This window comes from Stegostoma tigrinum, chromosome 25 (assembly GCF_030684315.1).
Source record: "Stegostoma tigrinum isolate sSteTig4 chromosome 25, sSteTig4.hap1, whole genome shotgun sequence".
Classification (NCBI taxonomy): domain Eukaryota; kingdom Metazoa; phylum Chordata; class Chondrichthyes; order Orectolobiformes; family Stegostomatidae; genus Stegostoma; species Stegostoma tigrinum.
Window position 1 is genome coordinate 40,190,984 of NC_081378.1, and position 15,634 is coordinate 40,206,617.

The 15,634-nt window shown below is 41.4% G+C and overlaps 1 protein-coding gene across 5 annotated transcripts in view; it reads left to right on the forward strand.

Annotated features, from left to right (window-relative positions):
• Window positions 1-15,634, forward strand: part of LOC125463239 (potassium voltage-gated channel subfamily A member 5-like) — a 250,377-nt gene that overhangs the window by 133,876 nt on the left and 100,867 nt on the right. For all 5 annotated transcript variants that reach the window (XR_009447229.1, XM_048554243.2, XM_048554244.2 and 2 more), the window contains one exon: window positions 14,952-15,074. The gene's annotated coding sequence lies outside the window, so the exon portion shown is untranslated. The remainder of the gene's footprint in view (window positions 1-14,951; window positions 15,075-15,634) is intronic.

A 15,634-nucleotide genomic window follows, 5' to 3' on the forward strand; every position in this document is an offset into this window, starting at 1 on the left:
ACCTTCCCATTAAGTGTATAAATCCTGTCTTGATTTGCCTTCCCAAAATGCAGCTCCTCACATTTATCTAAATTAAACTCATCTGCCACTCCTTTGCCCATCTGACCAAGGTGATGTTGTACCCTGAGATAAGCGTCTTCACTGTCCACCACAACTCCAACTTTAGTGTCATCTGCAAACTTACAAACCATTCCTCGTATATTCACATTGAAATCATTTATACAAAATGACGAAAAGCAGTGGACCCAGCGCGGATCCTTATAGCACACTGCTGGTCGCAGACTTCCAGTCTGAAAAACAACCCTCCACTACCACCATCTGTCTCCAACCTTCAAGCCCACTTTGTATCCAAAAGGTTATGCTGAAATAAAGAAATTCTGACCTAGATAAAGAATGTTTTGGAGAAACTCAGCAGGCCTGGCAGTATTTTGAAGAAAGAAACAAAGGTATCATTTCAAGTCCGAATGATTCTTCAGGATAGTTTGGAGCCTAGTTTGCATCTCAACCACTAAGTTAGGTGTGTTTCACATGAAATGTTTGAAATGAAGGTGCTTTCTGCAAATGATGGAAAATAGAACCACTAAAGCTCACTGTTGGCAAGAAAAGCACTAGGTTTTGGTTTTCAGTATAATTCTTTGTGTTAATCCTTTTCAATTTTCAGAATAAAAATCTTTTCTGTTGCATGACCTCTGCAGTAACAATTTCCTGCAAATCAGGAATATTACTTTTCTGATGTGGTGGGATTGAGAAATGTAAAACAGCATACAATCAAATAATTCACTAACTAATGCTCTCAGTGCTGCCCATGCCAGTTCTCTCTGAACACATTTCACATCTGATTCACCCTTGGAGGTAGGAGTCAACAAGTTTGTCCCATTTCATGACGACTTTGGAAAGAAATATTTCCTTTAAAATATAGATTAATTGGACTTTCAGTTTTGGTGCAGAAACACTTCAGCATACAATGAAAAGCTTTGTACAGGCAAACGAGCAGTGTCAAGCTGGTCTGCTGCCCTGTTTTGCCTGAGTGTGCTGTATGTGTTTTTTCAATATGGTGTGATACTGCAGTGTGATGTCCAAACAGCAAGAAAATCAGCACAATTTATGACATCTTTAAAAAGGCATGTTTTGCTAAGTTGGATAAAAGTGCCACACAGTTGCATGCTCTTGTTAGACCAACCTGTCAGCATGATGTCACCACTTTAAATAGATATTGTCTCTCTTTCCTCTATTAGCTTATACTTCTCACACAGTCAGGTGGACACACACACACACACACACACACACACACACACACACACACACACACACACACGCATGTATGCCTCCTTCCCCACGCCTACAACATGTAGACTACACTGGTTCAAGTTGGCAACTCACCACCACCTTTGCAAGGCAACTAAGAATGGGCAACAAATGCTGGCCCATCCAATAATACCCATATCCATGAGTGAACAAATAAAAAGGACCATGTTAAAAATTTCCTCACATCTTGAGAAAAAGTCATGTTGCATCATATTTCCCTGTGCCAGGTGTGAGGCTTATGTGTGATGATCCATTCACTATTCTTAATAAGCTAACACTGTTAGATGGCAGTTTCTCATTTCCCATTGTGCTGTCAAATGTTTCTGTTCACCAGTCATCAACTCTGCCCAATGTCATAATCACCATTAACATCAATTGTGATCCCTGCATTGCAATGAGCTCACTGATCTCTGCAGTCATATGTTGCAGTTGAGTATTGTGCTCTTTCAGCAAGAATGGGGAAATCATCCAGGCTTCTCACTCTTGCCTATGTTTTGCTAACCCCAACGAGGTAACACATGGGCAGGACCTTTGGATGGTCATACTTGTCTGGAATGTTCAGATAACAAACTTTCTGTTCAGCTCACAGCTTAGAATTACACTTTAAGAATGAAAAGCAAACTACTGTAGGCCTATGTTATATCATACCCCAGGAAGTATCAGCCCCTTCAGGAGAAATTGAGAGAAAGTTGGATGAAACAATTTTTGTTTGATTAAAGACCAATTGATTTAAAAATACCGTTGAGGTTACCTTTTGCAATTTGTAAGATGGTAGCTGTTATGAATCGTAGACAGCAGAGCATTTAATTCACCATGATAACTGTAATGAAAATTGTGATATAAAATGCAATTTTAGTGTAACTGCTTTTTTTCAATAAGATTGGCTGAGATGTGAGTTCTTTCATCCTCCAACAGCTAAAGTGCACATCCTCATTATTATTAAGTCAGCTGAACATTAATTTCTCTCTAGCAATGTACAACAGTTTCTGATTTTGTTGTAATGTTGCAGGATGTGATTAATGCCACCCAAGAATCATATGATTGCAGTCTGCAAGGATGATGTCGCATTAGTCTCTCACAGCCTGTAGTCAGTGTGCACAGAGCTCTTGTTTAAACAGAGCAGCTTGTGGCACCTCCTCTTATAGTGTGTACATATTTACATATAGAATGTATAAAAACTACAAAATAATCTCCTTTGAAACTGACATCCTTATTCCTGAGCTTTGCCATTTGTTTTGCAATATTATCTGAGCACTGAAAATAAGCAAATATACTACAGCCTTATCATGTACTGTCAGCCATAATATTTTAGTTATCACTCTCCATTCATCATTATGTCTTATTGAGCAATCTATTCATCGGTCCATCTGTCATTAGTATCCCGGAAACATCTTTTGAAGTTTTTCATCTCACAGCCATCAGGATCTTGTGCAAGAATGCAAATTCAAGGGGAAACTTCAGCATTTATGCTGCATGAAAGGGCAATGTTGATTGGTTGACAAGTGGACTCTGATTGTCCATGGCAATATCTCTACCAATGTACCAATTAACTTTGATAGTTAACAGTTGAGCTTTGAATGTTAAACCAGGCAGGTTGATTCTTATTAGTCAGGACACTGCCCTGAAAAAAGAATGTGCTAACAGCTGCCACCAAGGTTGCATTGAAACAGGCTCAGTGTTTGTGCATGTTTTGTGTTTCAGCACATGTATATGTACGTATGCAAAAATGCATCTTATGTATATGTGACTTCCAATACATTCATGTGTGCCACCTTGAGAGTCTGGCTGACAATCCAAAATTGGTCGTCAACATAATTTCTCTCACATTCAAGATTATCCAGAAAATGTTAGATATGGTGTTGCGATTTTGCAAGCATGGACTGGTTGGATGCACCACTTTGCTTGTTGCAAAATATTGGCTGTGAGGCAGGAGGTGGGATGTGAAGAACCTCTCATGATCTTGGTCAGAAGACAGATGAAACCAGGTTAGTTTCCAACAGATTTATTTGAAATCGCAAGGTTTCAAAGCACTGTCCCTTCCACTTCACCTGACAAGTGGCAGTGTTCTTTGTTTGATGATAACCTGATGTCATCTGACTTCTGACTATGTCCAACCCAGTCCAACACTGGCACTTCCACATCGTGCATCCCATGATGTTGACAGCTGGCTCATAGCTATTTAACTCCAGTGGCAGCTTTCATTGTTTTAAGGTGAGACCTGCCTGTCTCTCTAGAGAAGGTCCTGCCTTAGCAGCTAACCATTTGGATGGCCAATAGTTCTGTAGCCTTGCATTGTCCTTGGGAGTGTTGTTCACTCCTAAGACTCACCCCATCCCAAAGAGCCCGGGTATGTCCACATTGTCAATGTGGTGGCCCTGAAGTTTGGGTTGGGGTTGGCAGGGCCATGTTCAAGACGCCAGGGAGGATGATGAAGTGGATGGTTGTGGCAACTTTGGGAAGGGGATGTTTCTGATAGGTTCAGAGGAACTTCAGTGAGCTCAGCTGCACACACACAGACCCATAGCCCCTCTTTTTGCCTGTGCTGCCAGAGCTGCTGGGGGTTTGTGACATGATGTGGGCTTCTTCCTCCTCTTGGTAGATACCGGCAGTGGTGGATGTGTCAATTAACTGGTCCCTTAAGGGTCTCAGTCAGCTGACACACTGCCCAATGCCACTCCAGCCTGGCACACTGCCCACTGCTTTCCACACCTAGTAAAACTTTAGATAGATGTGGACAGGCTGGAGACAGTGGAACACTACCTGCTGTATTTTACACACCACACCACTCCTGTCTTCAAACCCGCCAACCAAGTCAGACTAGATAAATACCTCTTTAACTGTCTATCTCCATGTTTATCTGTCAATTGCTATCCAGCAATTTGTACTGTCTACTCTGTCTTTCTTCCAGAATCCATCTATCTTTTTCTTCTTCCCCTCCCCTGTCTGCTTTCCGGAGAGACCACTCTCTCCGTGACTCCCTTGTTCGCTTTTCACTGCCCTCCAACCCCACCACACCCGGCACCTTCCCCTGCAACCGCAGGAAATGCTACACTTGTCCCCACACCTCCTCCCTCACCCCTATCCCAGGCCGCAAGATGACACTCCACATTAAGCAGAGGTTCACCTGCACATCTGCCAATGTGGTATACTGCATCCACTGTACCCGGTGCGGCTTCCTCTACATTGGGGAAACCAAGCGGAGGCTTGGGGACCGCTTTGCAGAACACCTCCGCTCAGTTCGCAACAAACAACTGCACCTCCCAGTCGCAAACCATTTCCACGCCCCCTCCCATTCTCTAGATGACATGTCCATCATGGGCCTCCTGCACTGCCACAATGGTGCCACCCGAAGGTTGCAGGAATAGCAACTCATATTCCGCCTGGGAACCCTGCAGCCATATGGTATCAATGTGGACTTCACCAGTTTCAAAATCTCCCCTTCCCCTACTGCATCCCTAAACCAGCCCAGTTCGTCCCTCCCCCCACTGCACCACACAACCAGTCCAACCTGTCTCTGCCTCCCTAACCGGTTCTTCCTCTCACCCATCCCTTCCTCCCACCCCAAGCCGCACCCCCAGCTACCTACTAACCTCATCCCACCTCCTTGACCTGTCCGTCTTCCCTGGACTGACCTATCCCCTCCCTACCTCCCCACCTATACTCTCTCCACCTATCTTCTTTTCTCTCCATCTTCAGTCCGCTTCCCCCTCTCTCCCTATTTATTCCAGTTCTCTCTCCCCATCCCCCTCTCTGATGAAGGGTCTAGGCCCGAAACATCAGCTTTTGTGCTCCTGAGATGCTGCTTGGCCTGCTGTGTTCATCCAGCCTCACATTTTATTATCTTGGAATTCTCCAGCATCTGCAGTTCCCATTATCTCTGATACTATCTTTTTCTTCTGTTTCTTTATGTCTATTTTTGCAATTTTCATTTCTTTCTTCTGTTGCTACATTTCTGTCTCCAGTCTGACCTATCATTCCCTCTCAGTTGTGTTCCAGTCTTGCATTATTGCAATCTATTTATTTTTCCCAGTCTTTGATTTCTTGTCATTTTACCATATCATGTCTAATGTTTGAAGTTTATTTCCGCTGATTTACAACATTGTTACATTTGTGAAGGGAAATTTCCTCAAATCACCACTGGTATGGTCTAGGCCTGTCCCCATAGCAACCTGATGGGATGTTGCAGTGGATAACCAGAAGCAAAACCAATCAGGCAGCTGCAGTCCTGACCAGTAGCTTCATGGCTTCTGGGCATCAGAGGAGCAGGAAAACTGACGTTTTGGGTTGAGACATTTGTGAAGAAGGGTCTAGGCCTGAAATGTCAGCCTTCCTGCTCCTCTGATGTTGCTTGGCCTGCTGTGTTCATCCAGCTCTATAAAATAATGTCAATTGTGTTGTTACTCATATTTGAGAATTAGTAAGGGATACTAAGCTTGACGCTCCCAATAGGACAAAATGAGGACACCTTTAAAAGCTAAAAATTGCAAATGACTTAGAGTGTATTTCCCAATTGCGTTGCACAGTGGTTCAGTAATTAGCACTGTCGCCTCACAGCACCAGGGACCTTTGATTCCAGCCTTGGGCAACTGTCTGTGTGGAGTTTGCTCATTCTCCCTGTATGTGTTTGGGTATTCTCTGGGTTTTCTGGTTTCTTCCCACAGCCCAATGATGGACAGATTAGGTGGATTTGCCAGGAGAATGCAGAGTTACAGGTTACGGGAGGGTGGATGAGTCTGTGCAGACTGCTATTGGGTCAGTCAGTGGGCTGAATGGCCCTGCTTCCACCCTATAGAGATTGTATGTCAACTAGATTTCTTCATGTCTGCATTTGGAAGCCAATTAAGTCTGCACGGCAGCTCCAGAGAGTGAAGGTTCTACAGTAAACTTGTTTTAGTTATAATGAAGCTACCCTAAAATACCAAAATGAATGGGATTATTACCAGGTAAACATTTCGCATTCAATACTATTTTGCTGTTGTGCTCCCAATGCAAGAGAGAGTAAATCACAGCAGTGAAACTATGGGTTCAAAGCATGGGTTTTTACTGTGATAAGATTTGCTTGTTATTGACAAGTACATTCTGACCAACACCCTTTCAGAGTATGGTACCTGAAGAGAGAAAGAATAATTGAAACTGCTCATTTAGCTGATGGAAGCAAGGCGTCTGTGGAACCTTATTACCTCAGGGATGCAAAGTCTGGGTTCAAGTCCTACCTGTCCTGAAGAGACATCATAATATATCTGAACGAGTTGATTAAAAATATTTCTTACCTGATTAAAGTCATTCATTGATTTTGTGCAATCTTTTTGTTCACAGTCAACATCTGAGAAAAGATATAAAGCCTTTGAGCAGAGGCATTTGAGCAGAAGTGATTGGCACCAATTGTTTAGCTTAATTTCTAATTGTCTTATAGACTGGAGACCTGAGAACATAGAAGACATTTGTTAAAATATCTGCAGTGTAAGGATCTGACATTTCTATGCGGCAATATTGCCATGTGTTTGGTAACCTTAGCAACTGGAATGAATCGTGTATAACAGAGGCATCTGCCTTTCTAAAGAATAGAAGTCTGCAAAACTGTTCAATGCAGTTTTGTGCGAAATAGAGACTTTCATTTTCAAATAAGGCATGATAAAGTGAGTGGTGAGTAATAATTAAGTGAAACAGTTCAGAGTACGTCGTAAGCCTTGAGGCTGTTTTATAATTATCATCATAACAGTGAAGTATAATTACTGCATAAACCAGTGACCTCAAAAATATTCTTCAGAAAGGCAGTATGTAATTCACCAACTCAGGCTTCTAAACCATGACTCCACTTCTTTCTATTAGGCTCCCAATCCATTGTTATGCTCTCAACACCTTATACACTCCTCTGAAGCACACAATTCACAACTTGGCCTTCCATCCTCCTGCTTTCTCACCTCTCAAGCACACGTTCTGAGTGGTGAAGGGTGGATTGCTATCCAGTCCCTTACTCCATTGCCAGCAAGATTTTCTTAGTCCAAGAGAGGCATGACTCAGGCTGTGAAATTTTGTGGGAAGATCAGATTTCCTCTGCTTTCCTGACCCAATGCCATTTATGTATGATCCATTGTTTTGTCAGGTCAGAAAGGCCTTGGATCTAATTTACTAAATCAACTCTTCCCGGGTTGTGATCCCTGATTGTAAAGATGCAATGTGAAGATCTCATTTTGTAGATTAGAGATACTTGTAAACAATGCATCTCCTTGGAGAGCTCAAGACCACTGGGGGGAAGCTTCCTGAGAACTAAGAAACATTCACAGCGGTAAATATAAAGCATTTTGTCACTTCTAATTGTCACTTTTAGATGCTCTGTTATAATGTAAATGTGTTTTCAATTCTCAGTGATTCGTCAAAGGGATCTCTCAGCTCTTAGATTTGATCACTATTGTGGAATTGTTGGTATGACTTACAATACATTTTCTATTCGACAAGGTGTCATAGTGCATTAAAGGAAAGTCCTCTCAGCATAAACTATTTGACTCGGATTTCATGTTTGTGAGTCTCCAGCCAGTCAAAATGTCACACAGCTTGCTTCACAATATTTCATCAAACCTCAAAAAAATTTTGTTGATGTGTAATTTCTTTGTTTTAAAATGGTACCTTTGGAAACGAGGAACTACTTTCAGTGATTTGTATCTTCTATGTTTACATCAGTGTGAGCTCTGAATGTGCTGTCCCATCCTTTCAGCTTCCAAGCAAACTATCCTGATTTCCTCCAGTTGAGTGCACAGCTGCCCCATTCCTGTCTTTACACATTGCCAATGATTCCCAAGGTCCTTGAGGGAAAAAGGGGGAATAGAATTAAACAGTAAGAAAAATGCTGAAACTAAAAAAGAAGATAATGCATAAAGGAAGTATTGCAAGTACTAATATTGTAAAACAAATGCTGAATGCTATGGAAACACATTGCTGCTTGTTTGCATCTGTAAAGATTAAAGTCCAGTTGAAGTTTCAGGTACCATCAGACAGAAAGTAAGGAAGACATCTGACCAAGAATAATCAGGTATTTATTGTAGCCAAGAACAGTATTCCTAATCACTCTTGAGAATCACTTGCCTGTGTACAAAGTCACTTTGAAAATCTTGTTCAAGTAATAACATCAAAATTGTTTCATTTTAGTATGAAAGGATAACATTTATTCTTATGATGTGGACAGCTGGGAATGTAAAAGATGGTCTGAAGTGTAAGAGACTTGAAGACACACACTCAGATCAGTCTGCAATCCCAGAACTGTATGGAGGTAGAAATAAACAAAACATGGTCATTGGAGAGAAGATGATGCAGAGATTAGTGCCCAGCCCACAGCTCTTTTTTGAGGCCTGTGTGCCTCTTACTGAGGCTGCCACGCCCTCACTGGTGCACCATATCTGCTGTCACACCAACAGTACAAGTTCCCACTATATGCCCCAACTCATATACAGCATAAGGATAAGGAATACATCTTCTAGCACTAAGATGAGGAAAAATGTCTTCACTTAAAAAGTGGTGAGTGTTTGACATCTACTACCACAGAAAGTGTTTTGAGATTACTTAAACATTGCATGCTTACAAGAAGGAGGTAAATATAGTATCAGAGATAATGGGAACTGCAGATGCTGGAGGATCCAAGACAACAAAATGTGAGGCTGGATGAACACAGCAGGCCAAGCAGCATCCCAGGAGCACAAAAGCTGACGTTTCGGGCCTAGACCCTTCATCGGAGAGGGGGATGGGGTGAGGGTTCTGGAGGTAAAAATAGTGTTGGACAGAATTGCTCCCATTTACAAGGCAAGATGCAAACTCAAAGATGTGATGGTGAGCCAGTGAAGTGGGACTTCAATCTAGCAGCAAAATGACATGAAATTTTATCCCCACTGTATCAAAGCAATGTTGTCTGAGTCATGCTTTGCATCCAACCTGTGCTATTTGTCTAAAGTTACAGTACAGAAAGGCAGCATAAACATAGTTCGTGCTTCAGCTATGTAACCTTCTGATCTCAAAGTTATTCACATAATACTTACATCTGTTGTACTGACATTTCAAAAAGATAATGAAAGCTGTTGCTTGGTACTTCTCAGCATGACTCAGCTGTGTAAAAAGGGAGTATGGGCCATTGTATTGTCAATACAATAGCCATTGCTGGGTATATAGACAGTTCCCCAGCAAAAGGAATGTCCTGGACTTCAAATTAAGTATTGGGTATTGACAGGGTCTTACTGGAAGACCCAGTGAGATAGTTGTGAGTCAGCTGGCTTGGGATGTCAGAGGGGAGATGTATAAGAGGGGGGTGTGGCTTTGTGGAGTTGGAAGGGAGATTTGTTGGGGAAGTATGAGGTGCCTTCAATGAGAACAAGGTAATGTCAAAATTAGTTCCTCACCCTGCCTGACAATGGCTCATTCAGTAAAAGCTGCTGAGCTACACCACCAGGTATGAGGCACCCCTGCCAAAGTAGAGGCTGAGCTGGAAGGATGCATTTACGAACATCAATAGGCCAAGGTCAACGTTATAAAACATGGAAGATAGAAACAGGAATAGGACATTCAACTCTTCATGTCATTCAAATAATTGTAACTGATCATCGAGCTCAATACCATCATCCTACCCCCACCCACCCCCATATCCCTTGATCCATTTAGCCACAAGAACTATATCTACCTCTTTCTCCTCTCTCCCCCACCCACCCCCCCACACCCAGATTTAAATACACTGGCATAAGGCCCATTAAATCCAGTCCCATGAATGTCTTGTACCTGTAATGAGGTAAACTGTAATTCTCATTCGAACAGGCTAATGTGTGTTTTCATGATTGGTAAGTTAACATCTTCCTGTTGATGAATTACAACATTTCACAATTTTCAAGACCTACATTATGTCTTTGGATTGAATCAACACGAATCACTGAAGATGTGAACTGAAACTAATTACCCATTATTACAAAGAATCTGCCTTATGTTTTTATTCAGGTGTATAACTGAGGTTTTAACAGCATAGTAAATCATAATTAGCATTAAACAACCTATTTAGCACTGAAAAATTAACTTTACAACTGTAGAGTTTTATTTCCCTTTGCAGAAAATGCAAATGCTGCATATTTAAAAAGAAGTAAAATACTTACGCATATATTCTAATATGTTTTTCTATTTAAAGTATCACTCTTAATCCAATATGTTTTTCCCATCTTTATTTCATTTTCAGCATAACGATTCAAAGCTTTGCTTTGTATATCTTGATTCATTTTTTCCTCTTCGCTTTGATTGGAACATGGCTGCTATTGAATGAAAACATTTTTTTATATGTAAACATGTAAATTCAAGAAAGTCTTTTGCAGTTTCTGTCCTTTCAGATTGGTTTCAAAATGACAATGTACCCATCCTAATGCTTCTATTTCACTGATGGGTTCAAATTGTACTATTGGACCAGGGTGGGTAACCAGTTCTGAGGAAGGGTCACCAGACCAAAATAGTTAACTCTGATTTTCCTTCACAGATGCTGCCAGACCTCCTGAGTTTTTCTATCAACCTCGTTTTTTTTTGGGGGTTTATTTGCTACGGCTTCAGGCAAGATACCCCAAACTATGAACTCCAAGTGAGGAGAATTGAAAAGGCTTCCCTTCTTTACTCACCTACCACCCTGGCTGTTTGCAATGAGGTTAATATGAAAAGAATTCCTTGCCCTCGTAGATACTTTTCTCCTAGACCCAATGAACTTGTGTTGTAAAAGCAACCAATTTAACCCCCCTTTCTTAGGGTAACAAAGTGAATCTATTAACCACTAAACATGAGAAGAATTAGTAATGCAGCACACATATAGACGGATTAGAAATAAGTGTTGCATCCAAAAAGATAAAAGTTTTTTTTAGATCAGTCTCTAAATTGTACGCAAATTGTGGACAGTTGAACATTGTAGTCGATGATACAGGATAAGTTGAGAAAGGCAATTGAGCAGAAATAATGGGAACTGCAGATGTTGGAGAATCCAAGATAATAAAGTGTGAAGCTGGATGAACACTAAAGGCCAAGCAGCATCTCAGGAGCACAAAAGCTGACATTTTGGGCCTAGACCCTTCATGCCTGGTTCTGTAGTTTGATTGAAATTTAATTTGTATCTGAAATAACTCCAGAGCTCAGTGTCCTGTTACCAAGTCACCCTTTATTTACATGTAGAGAGCCCTTGACACTGGTCCAGCTTCCTCCAAGCCAGTTCTGAGTGCCAGGGATGTCTGACCCTCCTGTTTGTATTTGTCAGGTAGGGCTCCCTGCTTGGATCACCTTAACAGCCCCAATCAGGGAATTCACTCTGTGAGGGCCACTTGATTGTAACAGGGTCAATTACAACATCCATTCTCAACAACCACAACCACCCCACCACCACCCTCCCCTCACTTCCTCTCCCTGAGTCTGACAACAAAGGCTGGTTCATTTTCTTGTAGCTTCTCCTGGGGCATCTTAGCACTGGGTCAGGTTCCCCCAACTCTGGCTCAGATACAGGTGGTGTGTAATGCACAGTAGAGGCAGTGATATCTACCATGTCCATCCCAGATTCTGAGATGGAGATGGAGAGGGAGAACTCATTAGTTCTGCGAGCCTCACCGATTTGTTCTGAGGATTCGGGCATGTTTTGCTCCTGACCTGTTTTGTGAATTTGCAGCTATTATGTAGTCCAAGTGGTTGTTCAAGATCATTTTACCAGTCGTAACTTTATATGTCACGAGACCTGACCTCATGTCGATGATGCCCCTTACCCATGCAGGGCCGTTCCTGTAGTTCTTAGACCAAACTTTGTTCCCTGAAGGAAACTGCCTCTACTGCTTAGTGAAGTCTTGTGTCTGGCATTGACATTCCTGATGCTGTTTCACCCTTCCCCTCCCCAGGTCCAGGAAAATCCGATTTAACCTGGAGCAGAGTCTTCTCCATTTGTGCAACTCTGCTGGAGCTATCCCTGGATTTGAACAAGGGGTGGTCCTGTAATCGAATAGGAACCAGGACAGTTGAATGTCTAGTGAAGCTGTAGGCTGAAAGCCTGCCTTCAAAGTTTGGACTGCTCTTTCTGCCAAACTATTGGGTGGTGGATAGTATGGACCTGTCTTATATGTTGAATATCTTTCAACTTTAGGAAATGCTCCAATTCCCTGCTGGTAAACAATGGCCCGTTATCTGTGACCAACAACTCTGTGAGTCTATGAAATGCAAAATTTGCACACACTTTTTCTATTGTTGTCCCTGTGTTTTACAAATGAGCACTATGCACATCCAGTATGAGTCGGCACCCACAATGACTAAGAACATTGAGCCCATGAAAGGGCCTGCATAGTTGACATGTAACTGAGTCCAGGGTTTACCTGGTTATTCCAATGAATGTGGGGGAGTTGCTGGCAGTAATTTTTATCAATTGTTGGCACTAACTTTTATCGTTGACCCTAGCTTTTATCATGGTTGGCACTCTGGGCACTGCACCACCAAAGCTGCTATGCCTGTATCTGGTCCTGGCCACTAGACATGACTTCTCACGAATATCTTAATTTTGGAAACCCTGGAATGATCCTGGTGGAGTTCAGCCAGTGGTCATCTTTGCTCAGGACAATCACTCTTGCTCCCCATGACAATATGCCATCCTCTACTATGACCTGGTCTCTCTGGGTCCAAAATGGTTCCAATTCCAGTTGTGCTAGTCCTTTGGTTTCCCCCATCACCACCAGCTGTTTCAGTTTTGCTGGGACTGAATCTTTTTGTGTCCACAGACCAATTATTTTCAGCAGTAACCAGAAGCGTGTCGAGAATATTTAAAGCTATTACAGACTCTTCCAATGATAGTACCACCAATGGTGTGTTTGTCAGCGGGAGGTGACTCAAGGCATCCGCATTTGCTACTTGGCCTCTTGGATGGTGTTGCAGCTTGTACTTGTACACAGTATCAGAGCCCAGTGCTGAATTGAGCCTGAAGCTATGGGTGGCACTGCTTTATTCTCTTTAATTAGAATGAGCAGGGATTTGTAGTCTGTTTTCAATTACATATGTAGACCTAGAGATAACAAAGGAGCCATAGCAAAAATCAACACGTCTTCTCCTTCTCAGCTTTTCGTTATATTAGAGTTCTTTATCATCATGGTGGAGATCGCTGTAGCAGTTGTCGGCTTCTGGCCACATGAGCACAACTCGAGCCTCAGTGAATCCCAAAGGTATGGACTCTAGTGAATTGAGTGTTGAGACCCAACATGCAAGAACAAAGCTTGCTTTACTCCATTATTTTACAAATTTACATTCGTAAAGGCATTGGTGGAACTTCCTGACTTCGCATATGACCGCCAAAGTTTCCTTCTCAAACTGGACATATTTACAATCTGCATTCACCAAAGTCCTGAACGCGTAAGCTATTGGGCCATTCATGAGCTAATACTATCCCGACACCATGGGGGGAGGCATCGCATGTCAATATGACATCTCACTAAGGATCATACTGTACCCATCCCACCCAGACTTGTCTAAACTTTGAGAAAAGTACTCTGTGTCTCTCAGTGTGTCTCTCAGTCCAGACAACCACTTAAGTTGCATCCACCATTTTCAGCTTTTTCAGTGCTGTATTAAAAATTAAGTTTTATTGTAAGTTAAAAATATCCATTGTTTCTCAGGGCTCTGAAACAAGGACAAGGACAAAAACTGTTGTTTTGTTTTTGCTGACTGTGGAAGCTTTCCATGTGAAAATTGTTTGTCATGTTTACAGTTGACCTGGTCCAAAACTATGTGGATTTAATAAGATGTAATTCTTTCCAACTGTCTGACTACAGTATTAAGTTGAATGCCCATTAGCTAATTATTTTATTTCCAATTCTTGACCTTTTACTTTAATATGTTACTTTGAGAATTTTACTTTTTTTATTCAAAACAAAGTATTTTTGTCAGATAAAATGACCAAGTCATTTCATGAATGGTGTAAATTTATTTTACAGGATTGAAACTAATCAGTAAGAAATGAAATTTCAATCATGTCTTCCCTAACATCTTGCCACTTAAAACATGCTTGTTAATAGCTATGAACATTTTTAATGTGTATAATTTACCAGCATTTGGCATTTGTAATTTTAATTCAACATTGAAAAGCCTGCATTTACGAAATTGAACTTGCTAAACAACAAAAACACAACTATTGCCAACGAGTCCTCAAAAATTAAGAGGTACAGAATGACGTGAGCAAGTATTCTCCTTTTGGTCATTGTCATTCATCTGTTAGTGAAGAGCACAAGCATTACCAAGGCCAGACAACCTATTTTTAAAACAATGTTGATTTGAAAGGATAGGTCTAAAACTAAAGACTAAAGTTTTCCCATATAGTTGAAAATTGGCACTTCTGCCAAAGAACTTTATGTAATGGGAGTTCATACTAAAAATCCAGGTTCTGAGATCAGTTATTGGCTGTCCATTTGATTGTGCATTTGTTGAATTGTATGGATTTTGTAGAATGTTAATCAGGTGCATGGATCTCCATCCTGAATTCCAAATCTGTGATCACTCTGGAGACATTAATTAATAAGATTTATTTTTAAGAGATGGTACAAAATAAATGAAAATTAAATACAGGTAATTAAAACTAATGGGCAGCTGAGCATTCGTTTCTATGTCTCATACTTTCTATGATTCCTGAATTTCAGGTACCGTGAACAAGGGAGTCCACAAATCCAAGATCCACAGCGCTGGTCAATAGTTTCACCCTGGACTGATAAGAGGAGTCCTTATTTGAAGATTAGTTAAACACCAAAAGCATTTGTTATCAGGTAATACACAAGAGCAAAAGGAATTGATGCTTTAAAAGTTAGATATGTGTTACTGGGAAGTTCCTGGAATGATGGTTTGCACTGATGCAAAATTACTGAGAACCAGTGCTCTCCGAAACTCATTCTCTCCTGAGACTGACTTTAGCACGTACTTGAGACAAGCAGTTTCACTACTGAGGAAGGGAAATTAGACTTGCTCAGATGATCAGGCAAACTATGTGCCATAAGTACAATACAGTTGTAAAAGTTGCTGTCAGAAATATCTTCCATCAGTTTTATTCTTGCTGTCCCTTCTCTACTTCTGAGGTGGTTGTCTGACGCACTTTTCAGAATTCATACTGTGGATTTAGGAAACGCTGTTGGCGTCTCAGTTCTTCAGCTGCCTGGACAGTCTGTTCAAAACTGCATGGACTTTAGTTGATAATGTGATCAACAATAATAAAGTAGACATATAGACATGAGAGTATTGATGGGGATAGGGATGAGGATTAGAGTAAGCAATGCCCCAAGTTTCAAGTACCAATAATGCAGGTACGTTTGGGGCCTCTGGACTGTTGACT